Here is a 6,425-nt window from a genome sequence, read left to right as displayed (position 1 = left end):
GGGGAACTGGTGACAGGAGTGGGGTCTCGGGAGCGTTGGTGGCGGGAAACGTCTGGCTGATAGTGCAGGGCTCTTACTGAGGGCTGTTTGGGGGTGTGGCTGATAGTTGAGAGCGCTTCGAGCGGTTCATAGGGAAAGTCTGAATGGGGAATTGGTGACAAGAACGGTCTTTAGGGGTAAGAATGACATGAGGGGTTTCTAGTGCTTGGCGATAACAAAGGAGCTGTTTAGGGCGTTGACAGTTGGGGAGTATTGCTCGGAGGGGTGACAGGTTGGGGGCTCAGTATGGTAGGGGTGGTGTTTGAGGACACTGTAGGAAGCGGCGCTGAGGACAACCCGGAGGTCCAGTATTAGGGACAACTGTCATAGGTTGCCTTGGACCTAGAAATTGAATTTAAACAAATCCCATTTTCTTCCTTTATTCGTGAATAAATATTTGAATAAACATTTACGAAAAGGTATCACAAATGCACATTTGAGGCGGGGCGCGGTGGCTCACGCCTGTAATCCCAACACTTTGGGAGGCCGACGCGGGTGGATCACCTGAGGTCAGGAGTTGGAGACCAATCTGGCCAACATAGTGAAACCCCAAAAATTAGCCAGGCATGGTGGCGGGCGCCTGTAGTCCCAGCTCCTCGGGAGGCTGAGGCAGGAGAATCATTTGAACCAGAGAGGTGGAGGTTGCAGTGAGCCGAGATCACACCACTGCACTCCAGCCTGGGCAACAGAGCAAGACTCTGCCTCCAAAAAAAAAAAAAAACACACACACATTTGAGGAGTGTAACATCACTGATCACAGACCCCTTAATCTTAACTGGCAGAGGACTTAGAGGTGACTGTCAGACTTGGAGAATTCCCCTGAGAGCTGGTCATGAGATGGTTTTCCTCGTTTGGCTGTGGAAGTGGTTTAGCAATGACAGCCTGAGCAATGTGTGTGTCACCTGCCCGGACATATGCTTTGAGGTTCTCCAGTCAGTGATGTAATGCCTTTTTTCCAAGCAGAGTCATCAAGGCAGTCTGGTCTGGGTCACCATCTGTTTATAAGCTGCTGAACATGTAGCAAGAATGTTCACTTAATTGGGCACATGAACTCTGCCACGTGCTTGTGATTCTGATGCACCTGTAAAGCCTGTATGTTTGAACATGGTAGTTCATCATTTCCTACACTGGAAATTCCTGATCAATGCTGTGGAATCTAGCTTCATTGTAAAAGTATTTTTGTTATTTTAAGACTGTGTGTCTGAGCAACTAGAACAGTTTTTTTGTTTGTTTCTGTTTTTGTTTTTGTTTTGTTTTTTTGAGACAGAGTCTTGCTCTGTCACCCAGACTGGAGTTCAGTGGCACAATCTCAGCTCACTACAATCTGCCTCCTGGGTTCAAGCGATTCTCCTGCCTCAGCCTCCCAAGTAACTGGGACTACAGGGACTCACCACCACACCCAGCTAATTTTTGTATTTTTGGAAGAGATGGGGTTTTGCCATGTTGGCCAGGCTGGTCTTGAACTTCTCACCTCAAGAAAGCGATTGCCCGCTTTGGCCTCCCAAAGTGCTAGGATTACAGGTGTGAGCCACTGCATTTGTTTGTTTGTTCGTAATGAAGTGAAAAAATCCTTTGAATTTCCTACGTAGAAATTACTGTTGTTACATACAAAAGCTCTGTGCTAGGTGCTGGGGAAAAACAGTGAAGACAGATAACACCCCTGTTCTTATGGGTGGGAGCATGAGTTATTCTTGTCCCCCTGACATATTCTAGTGGGACAAGACAAAAAATAAATATGTTAGGTAATGATAGGTGCTGTTTAGAAAAATAAAGCAGAGTAGGTGACTAGAGTGTGGTGGGATGGAATGCTAATTAGATAAAGTGGCTGGCATATTCTAGGGAACCCCTGTGGCTGGAGCTGAATAAATGAGAGAGGAGAGTGTGTTATGAGACAAATTCAAAGAGATCTAGAACAAAACTGTGTTGAGCTTTGAATTCCATGCAAAGAGCTTTGGATTTTATTCAGAATGAGATGAGAAGTCAGTGTAGGGGTTTAAGCAGAGATGTAACACAATCTGCCTTTCCTTTTCAAAAGGCTAGCTTAGTAGACTGTAGGCGCTGAGGGTGGAAGCAGGGAAATAGTTGAGAGGCTATTGTGATAATCCTGGTGAAAGATGATGTTGGCTTAGGCCAAGGTGGGGTCTAGGGAGGTGATGGGAAGCAGTTGTATTCTGGATATATTTTGAAGGTAAAACTCGTAACATTTGCTGATAGATTGGATGTAAGATATGAGGGACAGATCAAAATCAAGGTTTTTGGAAGGATGGAATTGCCATTTACTGAAATAGGGTGGAGCCAGTTTGGGGAGTGAAAAACAAGAGTTTGGTTTTACAGATATTAAATATGAGATGTCCAGGAGACACACCCAAGTGAAGATGTAGAGTTGGTGAATGGTGCTATGAGTCTCAAATTTAGAAATATTTCAAGCTATTAAACTGGGTAAGAGTAGGTAGACAGTGAGTGTAAAAATGAAAATACCTGGGCGGGCGCAGTGGCACATGCCTGTAATCCCGGCACTTTGGGAGACCAAGGCAGGTGGATCACCTGAAATCAGGAGTTCATGACCAGCCTGACTAATGTGGTGAAACCCCGTCTCTGCTAAATACAAAACAATTAGCCAGGTGTGGTGGCACATGCCTGTAATCCCAGCTACTTGGGAGGCTGAGACAGGAGAATTGCTTGTACTTGGGAGGCAGAGGTTGCAGTGAGCCGAGATCACGCCATTGCACTCCAGCTTGGGCAACAAGAGTGAAACTCTGTCTCAAAAAAAAGAAAATACCTATTTTGCAAATAGAATTAAATACTGAAGAATGAAGATGGTTGCTCACCATCTCCTAGTCAGTGAACCAGTGGAGGAGTTAGAAATTGGACTCAACACCCCTGCTTCCCTTTACAGAGCTGGTCATTGTGTCCTAGTCCAAGATATACGTATATTGTCTTGCAGGTGAAAGAGCTGAGAACACTTCTTAGGGGAAAATTTCACTGCACACCAATTCATAGACATATCTCCTGATGGTCTCGATGATGTGCAATGCATTTTGGTCTTCCATCCTTACCTACTTTCTTGGTGTCTTTTCCCAGTTCACCATTCTAATTGACTTATTTCATCCACCTTGATGATATGTGCCACCTTCTTTACACATTGGGTCATTGTATTTAGCTATGGCATGTTCTAAGGACACTGGTTGCCTTCCTTGAGGGGGTGGTTAGTTGAGGAGGTTCAAGTCAGGAGAAGAAATAGGATAACGAATATATGCAATGTAATTACACATTAACAAATCTATAAAACACAGAGAATGAATTTCAAATGTTGGAGAGGTATGTGAACATGGACACTGAGGCATTGCTAGGGCAATAGGGGCCAGCACAAAGCCAAGTGAGAATTAACAAGAAAGACTTCACAGAGAATGTGAATCTTCTGATGTAGAGAGAGGGGTACATTTTTCAGTGAGTAAACATTTCCTTTCCAGATAAAAACAAAGACTGGGGTTGGAAGAGGGAACAGAAAATCAGTGTAGATAAGTAAATAAAGTGTTGGAAAGCTTTGAAGCAAACATTCAGAAGTTTTAACCTAATTCAAGAGACCCTGAATAGGAGCTCCTATAAATGAGAGAAAAACATGATTAAAATGTGCAATTTGGAGCCAGGTGCAGTGGCTCATGCCTGTAATCCCAACACGCTGGGAGGCTGAGACAGGTGGATCCCCTCAGGCCAGGAGTTCTAGACCAGACTGGCCAAGATAGTGAAACACCATCTTTACTGAAAATGCAAAAATTAGCCAGGCATGGTGGCACGCACCTGTGGTCCCAGCTACTCGAGAGGCTGCAGGAACAAGAATCGCCTGAGCCCAGGAGATGGAGGTGGCAGTGAGCCAAGATAGTGCCACTGCACTCCAGCCTGAGCGACAGGGTGAAACTCTATCTCAAGAAAAAAAAAAAAATAAAACTGTGGCCAGGCGCGGTGGCTCACGCCTGTAATCCCAGCACTTTAGGAGGCCGAGGTGGGCAGATCACAAGGTCAGGAGTTTGAGATCAGCCTGACTGATATGGTGAAACCCCGTCTCTACTAAAAATACAAAAAAAAAAAAATTAGCCAGGCGGGTGGGTGAGCACCTGTAATCCCAGCTACTCAGGAGGCTGAGGCAGGAGAATTGCTTGAACTCGGGAGGCGGAGGTTGCAGTGAGTCAAGATCGCGCCACTGCACTCCAGCCTGGGCGACAGAGCAAGACTTCATCTCAAAAAAAAAAAGTGCAGTTTTGGGGGATGACTCTTTTTGTCCTCACAAATAAATTGTATGAAACAGAAGAACATTGTGGAAGTGGAAACTGAGAAGTTATCAGTCATGGGTGTATGGACATGACACATATACACAGATCTTCAGGATTTTTAAATCTATACTTTCTCTTAAGGAATTGAAATAAAACTACAAAACTAGCTTTCTCAAACCATGGAAGCAAAGGGTAAATAGTATCCATTATTACTAAATGCTTTTGCAAAGTTCATGGCATCTCAGGGAAGGCTGAAGCACTTCGTACACCTAAATTCTTAGTAGTCAACTCCTTCTGTTTCAGAAGTGACTCTGGTATAATATCTGTTTCATTCCATTGAAAGAAGGAGCTTTGGAGGCAAACACTTCCTTCCTCACAGGAGAGCGACTCTCAGGAGTTGACCCTAGATCCATCTATTCTAGAAGACCCCTGTGGTTATATAAATAAATGAAAGTCAGCTGGGCATGGTGGCTCACGCTTGTGATCCCAGCACTTTGGGAGACTGAGGCGGGCAAATCATGAGGTCAGGAGTTTGAGACCAGCCTGGCCAACATGGTGAAACCCCATCTCTACTAAAAATACAAAAAAATTATCTGGGCGTGGTGGCAGGTACCTGTAATCTGAGCTACTCAGGAGGCTGAGAGAGGAGAATCACTTGAACCTGAGAGGCAGAGGTTGCGGTGAGCCGAGATCGCACCATTGCACTCAAGCCTGGGCAACAAGAGTGAAACTCCATCTCAAAATAAAAGAAAGTCGGGCCGGGCGCGGTGGCTCAAGCCTGTAATCCCAGCACTTTGGGAGGCCGAGACGGGCGAATCACGAGGTCAGGAGATCCAGACCATCCTGGCTAACACGGTGAAACCCCGTCTTTACTAAAAAATACAAAAAGCTAGCCAGGCGAGGTGGCGGGTGCCTGTAGTCCCAGCTACTCGGGAGGCTGAGGCAGGAGAATGGCGTAAACCTGGGAGGCGGAGCTTGCAGTGAGCTGAGATCTGGCCACTGTACTCCAGCCTGGGCCACAGAGCGAGACTCCGTCTCAAAAAAAATAAAAAAATAAAAGAAAGTCATCCACTTAAAGCATAAATATAGTATGTCAGAATCAAACCATAGATTTAACCCTAACAATTGCTGTATTTAAGAACTATGTTGAGGCCGAGCGTGGTGGTCCCAGCACTTCAGGAGGCCAAGGCAGGTGGATCTCTTGAGCTCAAGAGTATGAGATCAACCTGCCAACCTGGGCAACGTGGCGAAATCCCATCTCCACCAAAAAAAACAAAAACAAACAAAAAACTATGTTGAGGCCAGGTACAGTGGCTCCCACCTGTAATCCCAGCACATTGGGGGGTCAAGGCAGAAGGATACTTGAACCCAGGAGTTGGAGACCAGCCTGGGCAACATGGCAAGACTTTGGCACTTTAAAAACAATTTTTTTTCTAAATGGAATCACCTGGGCTGGAATGCAGTGGCATGATCTCAGCTCACTGCAACCTCTACCTCCCGGGTTCAAGCGATTCTCCTGCCTCAGACAAAATTTTTTTTTTCTTTTTCTTTTTTTGAGATGGAGTCTCGCTCTGTCGCCCAGGCTGGAGTGCAGTGGCATGATTTCGGCTCACTGCAAGCTCCACCTCCCAGGTTCACGCCTTCCTCCTGCCTCAGCCTCCCGAGTAGCTGGGACCACAAGCGCCTGCCACCACGCTGGCTAATTTTTTTGTATTTTTAGTAGAGATGGGGTTTCACCGTGTTAGCTAGATGGTCTTGATCTCCTGACTTCATGATCCGCCTGCCTCGGCCTCCCAAAGTCCTGGGTCACAGGCGTGAGCCACTGCGCCCAGCCCAAACTTTTTTTTTTTAATTAGCTTGGCACAGTGGCCTCAGCTATTCAGGAGGCTGAGGCAGGAGAAGTACTGGAGCCCAGGAGGTAGACAGAGGGAGACCCTGTATAAAAACAACAACAACAACAACAAACTACATTGCCACCCCAGAAAAGCTTTTAATCAAGAACAAGTCGTATTGAACCTGATATTTGAAAAGCATTTTATGGCTGATGATGTCATCTTGGACTGTAGTAAGGACCCTGGGATGGTTTTCCCACATGGGCGGTCTTGACCTCTCTATTAA

Source organism: Trachypithecus francoisi, unplaced genomic scaffold (assembly GCF_009764315.1).
Source record: "Trachypithecus francoisi isolate TF-2019V2 unplaced genomic scaffold, Tfra_2.0 Lachesis_group10, whole genome shotgun sequence".
NCBI classification, from domain to species: domain Eukaryota; kingdom Metazoa; phylum Chordata; class Mammalia; order Primates; family Cercopithecidae; genus Trachypithecus; species Trachypithecus francoisi.
Note: the sequence above shows the minus strand (reverse complement) of the source record.